This window comes from Hyperolius riggenbachi, chromosome 1, assembly GCF_040937935.1.
Source record: "Hyperolius riggenbachi isolate aHypRig1 chromosome 1, aHypRig1.pri, whole genome shotgun sequence".
Taxonomy (NCBI): Eukaryota; Metazoa; Chordata; class Amphibia; order Anura; family Hyperoliidae; genus Hyperolius; species Hyperolius riggenbachi.
This window is the reverse complement of record NC_090646.1, coordinates 537,079,559-537,095,775: the sequence shown is the minus strand read 5'-3', so window position 1 is coordinate 537,095,775 and position 16,217 is coordinate 537,079,559. Positions and strand designations below refer to the sequence as shown.

Below are 16,217 nucleotides of genomic sequence, written 5' to 3'. Positions count from 1 at the left end.
TGCGAATTTAACTATGCAGTGCCTGTGTGCTTTTACATTGATTTTTTGCGTAAACGCCCGCGAATTCGCATACGAAAAAGCATGCAAATTTCCTATTAAATACATTGTATGCAATTCGCATACCACAAGACGGTGTGCGAATTCTGATGGCTCTGCCGTGCAGATTTTTCCTGCATACAAAACCGCACAGGATTTCTGACAAGTGGAAACAGGCCCATCCACTTGTATTGGTTATGCGAATCTGCATGCAGAAAACGCGTGCAGATTTGCGCAAGTGGAAACGGCCCTAAGTTGTTCTGACTGACAAACATGTTAGCCTTACTTCATTATGCTGGGTACATACATACAATACAACTTCCTGTAGGTTGCATTTTGTGTACATGTCCAAAGTACACTCGATCGATAAAGCAATCGATTTTCTAATGAGAAGTGTGCAAAATCGATCACTTTATCGATCGAGAGCTGATCAGACATGTCGGAAATAATCAATCGCTTCCCATTAATTGGGCTGGAAATTGCATCGTGTGTACCCAGCATTAGCTTTACATATTTAGCATGATTTCTGATGATTTTCATATATTTGCTTTAATGAATACCTGACCCGAGGCAAAGCTACCCAAGCTAAGTCAGAGATGTTCATGCTGGATCCACATAGCTCTGTTCCTCTACTTATTCCCTCCAGTCCATGTAATCAGTCCTTGAAACTTTTTCCAGAGAGTGGACGCCGTCCACCCTGGCTTGTGTGGAGGGGAGCAGCGCAGAGAAAGAGAGCTATGGGGACAGCGGGGAAGGGGCGGACGTCTCCCCCCCCCCTTCCCTCACCTTCATGCTCCCCTTCCTGTCTCTCCCCTCCGGTGTTTTCAAATGTCGGGCCGTCTGCGAAAGTGGGCGGAGTCTTACCGCCTTCTTCCAGCCGCAAGGGACGCTCCACTCTGTGTGCGGCTAGTCTGGTCTTCTAGCCGCACACAGAGCGGAGCGTCCCTTGCGGCTGGAACACGGTAAGTCTCTGCCCACGTTCGCCGCTGGCCCGACATTTGAAAACATCGGAGGGGAGAGGCAGGAAGGGGAGCACGAAGGTGAGGGAAGGAGGGGACACGTCCGCCCTTCCCCGCTGTCCCCATAGCTCTCCTTCTCTGCGCTGCTCCTCTCCTGCTGGGGGTACACCTGGCTACCTGGGGACATATACCCCTGCCTATATATACTGGGCACATATCCCACTGGCTACATATACTGAGGACACATATACCCCTGCCTATATATACTGGGCACATATCCCACTGGCTATATATACTGGGCACATATACCCCTGCCTATATATACTGGGCACATATCCCACTGGCTACATATACTGAGGACACATATACCTCTGCCTATATATACTGGGCACATATCCCACTGGCTATATATACTGGGCACATATCCCACTGGCTACATATACTGGGCACATATCCCACTGGCTATATATACTGGGCACATATACCCCTGCCTATATATACTGGGCACATATACCCCTGCCTATATATACTGGGCACATATCCCACTGGCTATATATACTGGGCACATATACCCCTGCCTATATATACTAGGCACATATCCCACTGGCTATATATACTGGGCACATATACCCCTGCCTATATATACTGGGCACATATCCCACTGGCTACATATACTGAGGACACATATACCTCTGCCTATATATACTGGGCACATATACCCCTGGCTATATATACTGGGCACATACCGCACTGGCTACATATACTGGGCACATATCCCACTGGCTATATATACTGGGCACATATACCCCTGCCTATATATACTGGGCACATATACCCCTGCCTATATATACTGGGCACATATCCCACTGGCTATATATACTGGGCACATATACCCCTGCCTATATATACTAGGCACATATCCCACTGGCTATATATACTGGGCACATATACCCCTGCCTATATATACTGGGCACATATCCCACTGGCTACATATACTGGGCACATATACCTCTGCCTATATATACTGGGCACATATCCCACTGGCTATATATAATGGGCACATATACCCCTGGCTATATATACTGGGCACATATACCCTTGCCTATATACACTGGGCACATATCCCACTGGCTACATATACTGGGCACATATACCTCTGCCTATATATACTGGGCACATATGCCACTGGCTATATATACTGGGCACATATACCCCTGCCTATATATACTGGGCACATATACCCCTGCCTATATATACTGGGCACATATCCCACTGGCTACATATACTGGGCACATATACCTCTGCCTATATATACTGGGCACATATCCCACTGGCTATATATACTGGGCACATATCCCACTGGCTATAAATACTGGGCACATATACCCCTGAGCACATATACTGGGCACATATACCCCTGGCTACATATACTGGGCACATATACCTCTGGCTACATGTACTGGGGAATACTATACTCATGGCTACTTATACTGGGGACACCTATAGAACTGGCTACCTATGCTGGGGGTACCTATTTTGGGAGCATTTTTGTGAAACCGCTGTTATGTATTTTGAGTAACAGCTGCCAGATTATGTGTATGTTAGGGGAACGGCTGCTGCCAGATTACGTGTATTTTGGGGAACTGCTGCCATATTGTGTATGTTTGGGGGACCACTGCTGCCAGATTATATGTATGTTTAGTGTTACGTGTATTTTGGGTGTTCCGCTGCCAGGTTTCGCGTATTTTGGGGAACTGCTTCCAAATTATGTGTATGTTGGGGGAACTGCTGCTGCCACATTGTCTATTTTGGGGGAACCACTGCCATATTATCTGTATTTTGGAGTAATTTGTACCAGATTATGTGTCTTTTTGGTGAAATGCTGTAACATTACATCTATTTTTGGGGGATACACTACGGCAGAGCTCAAACTTCCTCGGCAGACCTTTTACATCACTGCTAAGGTCATGTATATTTGGCCCCACCCATGACCACGCCCATGGTATGCTTGGCCACGCCCATTTTTGGCACGCCGCGCTATGTGCGGTGCAGGGGTTTTCCAAGTGAGTCCACTCACTTCTTTTCCCAGGACTAGACCCCTGACCAGAAGCCTAGCAGAGCTTAGCATCCTTTGGAAATTTTAACACAGATCCTTTGGCTTCTCCCTCTGGCCATTAGAGGATGTAGCCTGTACAGTTTCTCAAATATTCAACAAAAAAAAAAAAAAAAAAAAAAAGGTAAAGGACACTAGCTGGTTTCCTAAATAAAGTTGTGGCTGGAGAAAGCATCAGTATACACAAAGTTCTGTTGGGCTTCTAGTCTAGGCTAGACTTCTGGGCCTGGATCTCAAGAAAGGCTGTGATCAGGTACTTTGGGCTATTGCTAGTAGGGATGGTCAATGAGTTACAAAGAGTTATTAATAATGCAGACTTATGTAAATTATTTATGCAAATGTATACAACTTAAAAATGAACCAATCAAATTACACCTAGGTGGGATCTGATTGGACTATGTTCAACCTGCCTAAATTTTCAAACAAATTTTCATCAACCCTAGTTCAACTTGGATTTATTTGGATCTCATTGATCATCCCTGAATACAAATGACCAAAGAAAGCTAAGAGGATACATTTTAAGGGGATATAGTAATCAAATCCCCTATCCCTTAATTCATTTTTTAACTATAGCCAGAGTCAACTAAACACACCAATCCAGCTTAATACCAATTCTCAGCAGTGACAGTATAAAAGGAGCAGATTGAGGAAATTGCTAGTGGAAGTGTTTAAAGATTTGACCACTGCAAAGGGATTGTGGGAATAGTTGATGATCGTTCTTGACTGATCCTTTAAAGAGAACCCGAGGCGGTTCCATGGGGAGCAGATGGGACACGGAGGTATGTTCTCAGCTTCATGACATGCCTCTGTATCCCCACACCACCACTCTCTGCCCCCACCACCACCATGCTATTCCCCCCCCCCCCCCCGAGATTAGCGACATTATTTGTCACCATCTTGGAGATAAACATAGGAGAGAGAGATTCCCTGTTTAAAACGCCCGCCAGGGGCATTCCTGCAGGGTTTCGAGAGCTGCCATTGGGCAGATCTCTCCCCGCCTCCCTGCACACTGTGAATGAGAGACAGTCTCTCATTCCAGCGTCGTGACCCAGAAGTCATGAAAGTGAAAGTGGGCCAGTGTGGCCCACGGGGAGCAACGTTTATTCACACATTATTTAGTCAGTGTTTGCATGTTGTAAAATCTTTTCTCACTCTGATTTACATTCCAAAATTAAAAAAAGGTGGGGACATATTTAGTCCTGCCAGGTGATTGCCTGATGAAGCGGGCATGGCCTGCGAAACGTGTTGTACTTTTGGGGTACTATATAATAAATGTGATTACTATTATACAGACACTCTTTCGTGTCTGCTTTATGGAGGTAAGTCCACCGCTTCCTCCAAGCAAATTTTAAAGGTTTTATCTACTTTTACCCTGCTGGCGCCTCTGTTCCCCATTTGCTGTACAGATGTCCCCGATGATCTTTTTGAGAAAAGGAAAAGATTTCTTGTGGGAAATGGGTATCAGCTATTGATTGAGACAACAATCAATCCTCCTGGGTTAGGGCTCTTTTCCACTATGAGATGCGATCGCGATCCCGATCGCGATCGCAATCGCGTTTCAATTTCCACCATGCGATTGCGATTGAGCTACTATACTCATTATAGTCCAGCTCAATCGCATACAAAACGCGGCAGGACGACGATTGCGCTTTGACCAAAATCGCATCGCAATCGGATCGCACTAATGGAAATTGCTGCTGCAGTTTCCATTAGTTTAATGTACCTTGCGATTTGCGATCAGAAGCAAATCGCAAATCGCAGGCTAGTGGAAAAAGGCCCTTAAAGTTCCTCTATAAATTTTAATGCCTATTGATATGAAGAGTAGAACTATTATGGTGGCCATACATGGTACAATAAAAACATTCAATTATCCCGTTTATTCAATCTAAATGATCGAATTGAATGAAAGTTGAAAATATTTTTTTTTTTTTTCGATCAAGAAATTAGAACGATTTTCCCGTTTTTTTGATAAAAATTAGATCGGACATGCTAGAAGGCGAGATGCATGGGAAAATGCTGCTTGTGTGGCCAACGACTTGCCATCCAGAGCACATGCCATTGCGAGTCTGGACACCATTCTGCAGCATGCAGCTGTATCCCTATAGCTGTGCTTGGCGTCTTTGCAGCAGGCTGTTACTGCAGTGCACATTCTCTAGGCTGGTGTTGAAGCAGAAACTGGGACCAGCATTCTGATTCTGGGCACAATACACACATCAACACAAGCACTTTCTGAGGTAAAATACTATAGTACATCAGAATGTGCTTTGTCTGTAGAACTACAGTTATACTTTCCCTGCTGGGAATTTCAACTTAAGAAACACTATTGTGTGCGATATCAAGTTTTAAATAAAAAGCCTGAAAAAGGCCGTTGCTTGGAGATTTATTGACTGCGCAGTTTGAGATTCCATTTTCAGGAATGCTTAGTGTAATGTTGCACAAGCTCTAATCCTCAAGACACACATAAGCTTGGATGTCAAACATATCTCACATCCCTGGAGCTTTCATGACAGCTAGAATTCATTCATAATACTCCTCCGCCACTAACGCAAAGTAGCTGTCTCGTTACAGATCTCTGTGTTATAGTCCACTGAAACTCATCTATTTCCCATTATGTTTTTTTCAGAAATACAGTTTACATTTTCATTTATTTCTATCAGTTTGAGAAGGAGCTGTTTTTAGAGTATCTACATGAAGCTAGCTCCTCATAGTCAAGACATATCTGAGAAATGTAGAAAATAATGCCCATAACTTAAAGTGCAACTCCTCTTTTACAGAAAAACACTGCTATACAGCCATACCAGGGTTGCAAAACTCCTTTTCTACTTAACTAACATGATTTTTTTAAAATACATTTTATTAGTATAGAATAACATACAAAATTTGACATGAAAGGATATGTCCAAAAACAGAATATACCAATCGGATGAATAAGAACACATCAAGAGATACAGTATACCACTAGTAAATAAAGAACTCCAGCACAAATCATAGTGAATATATATTGTATGTAAATAGTATTAAAGGCACATCGTGTGTAAAAGCATTTTAGAAGGAGAAGCAACAAATATGACAGTGTGTAACCAGTCATGACAACATATCATGACAAACAGGTGAACATTCAGTTCAAGGGATCCAGGTAGGGGAACAGGGAGGGGAAGGGGCAATGAAAACATCCAAGGGCCAGAGCCAGTGACATATGTACATGCACAGGACCTCATTTAAAGAGTCTGAAGCCATATAAATTACCTCTTTTTATTGCCCAGTTATCTTAAGCATTAAGATCAAAGCTGATTCGCCGCATTCCCGTGACAAAACGAGGCATTTATCCCCCCAAAAGACCGTGGCAAAATTCCATGACTTTCCAGGTCATGGATTTTGCTGCTCTGGGGAGGCAGAGCTTTGCGCAGTAGCTCTGCCTCCTGTCCAGTTAATCTTAGCCTCTCCCCGCCCCTCTCAGTGAAAGAAGACTGAGAGGGGCAGGGAGAGGCGGAGGTTGACTGAACTGGAGGCAGAGCTACTGTGCAAAGCTCTGCCTGTACCAGAAAGCAAAATTCTGTGATCACAGAATTTTGCCCCAGGGATTTTAGGGGATAAATACCTCGTTTTGCTGCAGAAATGTGGCAAATCAGCTTTGATCTTAATGCTTAAAGAGACTCTGTAACAAAAATGTCATCCTTTTTTCTACTATCCTGCAAGTTCCTAAACCTATTCTAATGTGCTCTGGCTTACCGCAGCATTTTCTACTATCACCGTCTCTGTAATACATCAACATATCTTTCCCCTGTCGGATTTGTTGCCCTGTGTCTGGAAGGCTGCCAACTCTTCAGTGTTGTTGATCTGTTATGCAAGCCCCCCCTCCATGCCCCCTCTATGCACACTCCCGTGTGTGTTATTTACTTTAGGCAGCTCCTCTGCTCTCTTGTCAGTGAGAGAAGAGAGCTGCCTTACAAGCTGGATAAATCGTCCTCTGTTAGGCTGTGAAAGGAGCTGGACTGTCACATACTGAGGAATTACAGACACCGCAAAGCTGTCTGCAGGAAGAAACAATTAGCCTGTCACTCTTCAGTGGATGATAGCTGCAGGGGGAAGAAGGTAAACACACAAATGATCTCTTGAGATTCAAAAGGAAGGCAGTATACAGCCTGCTTGTGTATGGATGTATTTTTTATGTGTGGACATACCGTACATCAACATTCTTCCGGTTTTGGCGGCCATTTTGTTTGTTTATAAACAAACTTTTTAAAACTGTTTTTGACTAAAATGGCGAAATTGTGACAGAGGGGAATAGGAGATGTCCCCTAACGTACTGGTATGTTTACTTTTGTGCGATTTTAACAATACAAATTCTCTAGCTGGGCAATAAAAAGAGGTCATTTTATATGGCTTCAGACTCTCTTTAAAGAGAATCTGTATTGTTAAAATCGCTCAAAAGTAAACATACCAGTGCGTTAGGGGACATCTCCTATTACCCTCTGTCACAATTTCGCCGCTCCTCGCCGCATTAAAAGTGGTTAAAAACAGTTTTAAAAAGTTTGTTTGTAAACAAACAAAATGGCCACCAAAACAGGAAGTAGGTTGATGTACAGTATGTCCACACATAGAAAATACATCCATACATAAGCAGGCTGTATACAGCATTCCTTTTGAATCTCAAGAGATAATTTGTGTGTTTCTTTCCCCCATGCACTGAAGTTTCAGGCTGCTCTTTTCTTCTTGCAAACAGCTTTGCCCTTGTTTGTAATTCCTCAGTATGTGAAAGCCCAGCCAGCTCAGAGGACGATTTATCCAGCTGATTAGAGCAGCTTCTCTCTTCTCTCTTATCTAAATAACACACAGGCAGTGTGCATAGAGGGGCCAGAAAGGGTGAGTTCATAGCAGAACCACAACACTGAAGAACTTGGCAGCCTTCCAGACACAGGCCGACAAGTCTGACAGGGGAAAGATACATTGATTTATTACAGAGACTGTCATAGTAGAAAGTGCTGCAGTTAGCCAGAACACATTAGAATAGCTTTTGGAACATGTAGGATGATAAAAAACAGGATGCAATTTTTGTTACGGAGTCTCTTTAAAGTGTAGTCCGTGTGTCTAACCAATTCTGCCAAACCTCGGAGAATTTTACAGGGCATTTACGGTGAGAGTACAGAATTTTTTCAAATTGAATAACCTGCAATATTAAATCTTTCCACCGAGAGATTTGGGGAAGATCAGGAGAGAACCACTGGAGTATTATTGTTTCCCTGGCTAAGAACAGAGTCTCTCGCAGGAAAATCCGAAAGTAATGGTGTCCATCTATTTCTTCCATAATACCAAAAGGACATAATTTGAGTTCAAAATCTATCTGCATACTAGCTACTGCTGATGAGATCCTGACCACCCGCTTCCAAAAAGCTTCTACTGCAGGACATGCCCATATAAGATGGACAAAATCAGCGTCCGCTCCACCACACTTAAGGCAATTAGAGTCTGCTCGCAGTTGTTTTAAGAACAAAGACTGAGGTGTCCAATATGCTTGATGGATTATATACAGCTGGATAAGATGGTTAGGAGCTGCCGTGGAGGATAATTTAACTGATAAAAAGAAATCCCCAATTTCATCTGATTCAATAATAATATTATTAGATTCCCATTTAGAGAGCCCTCTTAGTGTCTGATTCTTACATTTAGCATTCAGGATGTGTGTGTATAAGTTAGAAATGAGGCCCTGTGCTCCCTGGGTTTTAAGAACACCGATTAATGGGTATTGGGAAATAGGTAGTCTCAATGCACCAAACTTAGCTCTTAAACAGTTTCTGAGTTGAAATGCCCTAAAACGTGCCCTTAACTAACATTGTTAAAACATTTTTTTATTTCAATTGGCAGCCAGCTATGAATTTCCAAAACAGACTGTACTGTATGCTTCAACTGCACTTGCTTCCAAGGTTGCAATCAGTACTTTGTAAGTTTAGCAGTAGGAGAACAGAAGCGCCAGCAGGATAAAAGTGGATAAAAACTTTAAAATTTGCTGGGAGGAAGTGGTGGACTTACCTCCATAAAGCAGACACGAAAGACTGTCTGAATAGTAGTCACATTTATTAATTAGTACCCCAAAACAGTGCAACGCGTTTTGCAGGCCCAGCCCGCTTCATCAGGCAATAAAAATGGGGACAAGACAGAATTTCAGCAATAGCAGGTGTAGCGCCTCAGTGCCTTTTATTGCCTGATGAAGCGGGCTGGGCCTGCGAAACGCGTTGCACTGTTTTGGGGTACTAATTAATAAATGTGACTACTATTCAGACAGTCTTTCGTGTCTGCTTTATGGAGGTAAGTCCACCACTTCCTCCCAGCAAATTTTAAAGTTTTTATCCACTTTTATCCTGCTGGCGCCTCTGTTCTCCTACTGCTATACCGTGTCCACCCCTGGTGGAGGGGTGATCTACCCCCTTTCGCATCTACAGAGAGCGACTTCTTATCCCTGAGTGAGGACAGGTCTAATCTCCTCACCTGCCTATACAGTGGTTGCCTGTGTGGTAACCCATGTTTGTGAGTATAATTTTCTCACGATAACCTTTACTTCATTTATGCTTAACATACTACACTATATTGGGCTCTCGGTTTCTCTACACTTTATTACTTTGTAAGTTTGGTAGCTTTTTGTTAAGTCTCATCTACACGAGTAGATGAGGCTCCGATCCGGCGGCTCGATTAGCCGCCGGATCGCCTCTTCCGCGTACCCGCCGCATCCCCGCTCGTGCATCGGATACGATTCCCCGTCGGCGCCGCTTATCTTCCGCTCGATTCCGTGCCATTGTCCCCTCGCGGGGAACAAGCAAGGAATCGGCGGTGGGGAGATCCGTCCTGTCGGATCTTATCAATCGAGCCGCATCAGCGGCTCGATTGATAAGGAACATCGCCGCCACATCTACGCGTGTAGATGCGGCTTAAAAGTTCTGTTTTCTCCCCCAGGAAGATCTGACTATTTTTGGAAAGCTGAAAGTCCCGGCATTCTGTTGCACAGGGTCCTGAGTCGGTATGATGCTAAGTTCCCAAGTTATGGGGTTTTGAAGGAGGGGTGTCCCCTGAACTTGGTTGCAGAAAGTGCAATTACAGAAGTACGGGACGAACCCGACATGATGATAAGCAGCACACCCGTTGGGTCTTCTTCTTCCTTCACAGCATAGATCTGTGTCTTCAAAACGTATGTCAAGTGCCCTGGGTCTCTCATTACATATAAAGGAGCAGCACAGCTATGCACCCTCGTCTCCTCTCTGTCTTACTGGCATGGGCAGGAGACTCAATTCCACTGTGCACTCTGCAGCAAAGTGCAGGGGACACCCGTCCCCCAAACCCCCCTAACTTGGGAATGGGGCATCGCATTGACTCGGGACCCAGTGCAAAGGAAAGCCAGGACTTTCAGCTTTCCAAAAATGGTAAACTCTGGTTAGGGGATCAAACAGAACTTTAAGAAAAAGCTGCCAAACTTTCTAGACGGGATAATACGTAAGCACCCAAATGGTGCAAAGGAAAGCCAGGACTTTTAGTTTTTTCAAAAATGGTCAGATCTTCCTGGGGATCAACAGAACTTTAATAAAAAGCTTCCAAACTTTCCTGACAGGATGATACGTAAGTACCCTTTATTTTAAGTAAGGATTGCCTGAAATTTTCCATCTTCTTGCATGAATACAGGGTACCCCATGTGACATGTGACATGATGAGATAGACATGTGTATGTACAGTGCTAAGCATACAAATAACTAGGCTGTTACTTTTCTTTCTTTTTATACCTGAAAGAGTTAACATTTAGGTATGCAAGTGACAGTTGCTCTCAAGTCTCAAGCTCACTAGCCCCTGCCCATAAGCAATAATAACTATGTCCCACATGGAGGCTGTAGTACTACAGATAACTTAGTGGGGAGTGGGTCCGACTGCTTTCCCCACTGAAAACAGACCTCAGTACTGTATACCCTATCATGGATTACAGTCTCTAGCAGTCTAGCAGGCGGGAACAGAGCAGTCTGACTGTGAGTCATATTTGTGTGGCTGGATAGTGTAATGGTTAAGGGCTCTGCCTCTGACACAGGAGACCTGGGTTCGATTCTCGGCTCTGGCTGTTCAGTAAGCCAGTACCAACTCAGTAGAAGACCTTGGGCTACTCTCCCTAACACTGCTACTGCCTATAGAGCGCGTCCTAGTGGCTGCAGCTCTGGCGCTTTGGGTCCGCCAGGAGAAAAGCGCGATATAAATGTTCGGTGTTTCTTTGTTTGATATCACTGTAGCAGCATAGCCCAAAGTAACTCAAGGCACAATGGTTCTGTTGCCCACGGGCATGGAGAGAGGGCAAGGAGAGTGTCAAGATATCGGGATTGGGAGATCGGTATCTACGAGTCAGTGCACCATTTATATTTTTTTCAACAGTAAGATACAATAAATTAAAATATGCACATTTTACTATGTTCGTAAACTTTCATGCCCCAATACACTTCAGTCAACGCCACATCAAACTTCAAGTCATACCACTGCTACAATTCCAGTCATCCCCATGACTTCTGTAGAAAAGCCCCTATCATATGACATTTCTACTCACACATCAGGAGCGTAACTATACAGGAGCAGACCCTGCAATCGCCGGTCGGGGCAGTGCAGGTGCCCCTAACTACTATTTTACTCCCTCTGATACAGTAGTCCATTATGGGTGTGAAGATCATGATGACCACAATTCTTTTATGACACTTGCTTTGAGGGTCACCGAGAGAAAATTGACTGGGCCCCGTAAAAGTTTTACTTTGGGGGGGGGGGGATAATTTATAGTTATGCCCCATCACCCACCATTACAATTCCACTGAATTAGGCACATCCTTGGCACAATGCAAGTTATCTCCCTACCACTACTCTAGTTACAACCCCTTTTAATGCTTCTAGTCACATCCCCTCTAGAATTCCAGTCATGCACCAACACAATGGCAGTCCGCTAAACATTCATAAACAAACAACATACTTTTCAAAATACTCTAGACCTTCCTCTATTTTGGGAGTACGTCCGTTCATTAAAGATGGTTCATGGTTTAACTTCCCGGAGCAGATTGTGCTAACAGTATTGTCTGCAGTAAATACATAAATAATTTCAATATTATTGTTAAACATGTGCCACTATATAAAGTAAGTGTAAGCTGCAGAGTGTATGAGTGCAGTCAGGAATAGTGTACATCACTGTGATGCAAAGCTACAGGCCATGGCTTGATAAGTGAGGTCTGGAATTGTGTTTAGGCAAGCAGGTATTGCTGCTCTTTCCTGTGTAATCTGTCACTAGATGGACAGGTGGAAGAACTCGGGCCTGCTTCACTGTTTACACTGACAAAGCTTGAATTAACTTCAGCCAGACACAAAAGGAATTCAGCAGTAACACAAACACTGACCTGTGAAGGGTAACAAAAGCATCTTTATAAGTGGAGAAACTCACAGCTAACATCACCTAAATCCTGGGGATTTCAGTAGTAGTCACCTGCAAAAATGAGATTGTCTATAGTCATTCAGAAGCAGCAGAATGACTCCTGATGATGGCAAAGTCACACACAGACATGGGATTGGCCAAAAATCCAGCCATATACTATACAATTCAACTTTATTTTCAATTGGCACTGCAATCAACATCATGATTGGCATCACCAAGAACCAATATTGTAGCTCTGTATTTAGATTGTGATGTTGATCATAATGTTGATCTGAACACAAAAGCCCATTAAAATTCTTGTCCAGTTGGACATTTTTGTCTAAGTTAATGTCTCCTCCTCCTCCTCATTCTTTTAGTATACTCCGACTCTTGGTGACCATATGTACTTCTGCATTCCAGATGTCTCTGTCAATCACTGCTACTTTCAGCTCTTGCATAGTCATACTCATAGCTTCACATATATTATCTATCCATCTTAGCCTCTGTCGTCCTCTTCTTTTTCCTTCTGCTTTTCCAAGCATCAAGGATTTCTCCAAAGAATCTGGTCTTCTCAATATGTGACCAAAGTATTTGAGTTTTAATAGTAGTATCAGCCCTTCTAGTATTCACTCTAGCCTTTTTTCTCTGGCCAGTCAAGTATTGACTGATTCGATCTTCTGTCAGTCCAGGGAACTCTTAATAACGTTCTCTACACTCACAGTTCACTAACATCATTTTTTGTCCTTATTTATCGTCAAACTTTAACAGCCACATGCTACTACTGGGAAGACCATAGCTTTAACTATCCTGATGTTTGTTGCTGAAGTGACATCTAATATTGATAGCTAATATCTAATTAGACAAAAAATTGCAATGTATGCCCACTAGGGTTGTAAGATGGCCTATGGTACACAAGACACCGGCACTGCTTTGCTATGTGGTCGTACTGAGCAGCACAATAAAACGCATACTGCCGTGAGGTGAAGCACTGAGCAGCAGGATGTCACAGCACTGAGAATGTCACACTTTGCTTTCTGTGCAATGTCTGATGTCCTTGCTAATTGCAGATTATAAGGCCTGGCCTATTTATAAAACAGATCACCTTTCCTTTGATTTCCAGTTATAAAAAAACAACAAAACAAACAAATAAAAAAAAGGTTCCTTTTTAATATATCATTAAGTTTTAAAGTGAACCTAAAGTCACCCCCAAAAAATTAGATGAACTCACCTGGGGCTTCCCTCAGCCCCGTGCAGACGATCGGTGCCCTCGCAGCCCCGCTCCGATGGCCCAGGACCCGACGGCGAGCACTTCCGGTTTGGCAGTCACCGGCCGACAGGCATGGGAACGCGAGTGATTGTTCCTGGCCGCAATAGCAGCATAGGGGGCGATATACAGGCTGGGAACGCGAACGATCACTCGCGTTCCCATGCCTGTCGGCCGGTGACGGCCAAACCGGAAGTGCTCGCCGGCGGGTCCTGGGCCATCGGAGCGGGGCTGCGAGGGCACCGATCGTCTGCAGGAGGCTGAGGGAAGCCCCAGGTGAGTTTATCTCATTTTTTGGGGGTGACTTTAGGTTTACTTTAAGGGCCCATTCACACTTAAAAGCGCAAAACATTTTGCACAAGTGATTTTACCGCGATTAGCACCGTAAAATCACTGTACACTTCCGCAATTCAGACAAGTAGATGTACAGAGGCGCCAAAAGGATAAAATACGCTAAAATGTTTAAAATATTCAGGTGGCGGCGGTGGACCGGCCACTCAGAAATAGACTCAATGCTGTCACTTAAGATAAAGACAATTTATTCACATACTCCATGAACAGAACCGCAACGCGTTTCACGGGTATATTCCCGCTTCCTCGGGCAATAAACAGATAGGAGTACACAGTACAGAGGCGCTATTCGTGACCTTGAGACTGTACTGTGTACATGGAGTATGTGAATAAATTGTCTTTATCTTAAGTGACAGCATTGAGTCTATTTCTGAGTGGCCGGTCCACCGCCGCCACCCGAATATTTTAAACATTTTAGCATATTTTATCCTTTTGGCGCCTCTGTACATCTACTTGTCAAGATATCCACCCTTGGTGGTTGGAAGGGTGACAAACCCTCCTTTCCTTCTTCAGAGAGCGACATCTTATTCCTGAGTGGGGACAGGTCTAATCTCCCCACCTGCCTATATAGTGGTTGCCTAAACGGTAACCCATGTTTGTAAGTATAATACTCACTCCACACTAATTCTCCCTGATCCAATACATACTACACTATATTGGGCTCTCGGTTTCTCTGTTTTAACCGCAATTCAGAGCGATTGCAATCAGCGCTTTTTTAAGCACTGTACCGCGATCACTCCAGAATCGCGGCAAAATGCTGCAGGTAACACGTTTTGAGATTGGCGCTAATCTCCCGTGATCGGTGCCAATCGCAGCAGTGAGATCACTGCCATAGGGTTAGAACAGCACTAGCGCTTTAAAAATTCCCACTAATCGCCGTAGTGAGAATGGGCCCTAAGGATCAATCTGCTTTTTTTATGGAGGCAATCAGAGATTAATACATCAACAGCAATTCATCTAAGATGCCAGCACGCAGCTCCATTCATGTGAGGTAGCGTGGTGCAAGTACAATAATGTAAATATTGCTGCAGTATTCAGAAGCATTCCCCAATCTAAGGGGAGCCACCAAACTCAACTAAATGCAAAGACTAGTGGTTACTGCCCCAAAGGTTAAAACCGTTATATTCAAGCCATTTATCAAAAATCACCCTAAACATCCATTTATTAGGGCACGCCTACACACGCTGTCTGATGAGTTCTATCTGAAACAGGCCCAATTAATAACCAAAGATATTGAAGCTAGGAGCTATGACTAGGACTAGGGATGGTCGATTACATGAAAATCATTTGGCGTTGGTGCAGGGTTATGCAAATTGTGTATGCAAATTGATACAGCTTAAAATTTACCAATACAATGCTGGACTTCAGTTGGTCTATAGCATTTGCATAATCCTACATCAACTCTGAATGATTTGCAGTTTATAATCTGAACATTTATATAGCACTTCTCTCCTGTCGGACTCAAAGCGCTCAAGAGAACAGAGACAGTTGTATTTGACTAGCGGGTTGCCGGGTCCCCAGTCTGTTCCACTGAAGCCAAAAGTGCTCTCCCCTTTCAAAGTGGCAATCTATGAAGTGATGATCTTACTGCTTGCTGCTTTATAGATATGACAACTGTATATGGTGATCAACACATGTGGTGCCCCTTGCAATGAAGCCTCAGGAATTAATCTTGCATCTGTATTCTGTGCGTAAAACCATGCGCTTTAGCACACCGCTACTTTGTGCACCAGTCCTATAGTGTCAAGTAGACCTTAGAGCCATATCTGTTTTATCTGCATGCATACTGATATAAAACGAAGAAATACACCATTTAAAAAAAATATCAGTTTTAGAAACATCAGAGAGCTACAGCAGAATGGAGCCAGGTGCAGAGACATAATACACCCACGCTGGCTTACAGCAAACTGGCAGATTGGGGCTCTGCAAACCAAAATGAAAAAAGTAAAAATAATTAGCTTTTTTTTTTTTACTACCCAGAATGCAACCATTTATTCCCTCTGTGATGTTTACAGGAAATTCCATTTTAGATCATTTGTCATGGATGTGTTTATAGTTCTTAAATGGAACCTGAACCAAGTAAAATGA

General features: G+C 43.6%; 1 protein-coding gene across 3 annotated transcripts in view; it reads right to left on the bottom strand.

Moving 5' to 3' along the window:
• The window catches only part of MARCHF3 (membrane associated ring-CH-type finger 3), a 323,022-nt gene that overhangs the window by 219,177 nt on the left and 87,628 nt on the right, over positions 1-16,217 (bottom strand). Inside the window, exon 1 of one of the 3 annotated variants that reach the window (XM_068271658.1) lies at positions 12,501-12,568. The exons of the other annotated variants lie outside the window; for them this stretch is intronic. The gene's annotated coding sequence lies outside the window, so the exon portion shown is untranslated. Of the gene's footprint in view, positions 1-12,500; positions 12,569-16,217 lie in introns of those variants that run through there. 3 annotated transcript variants of the gene reach the window in all.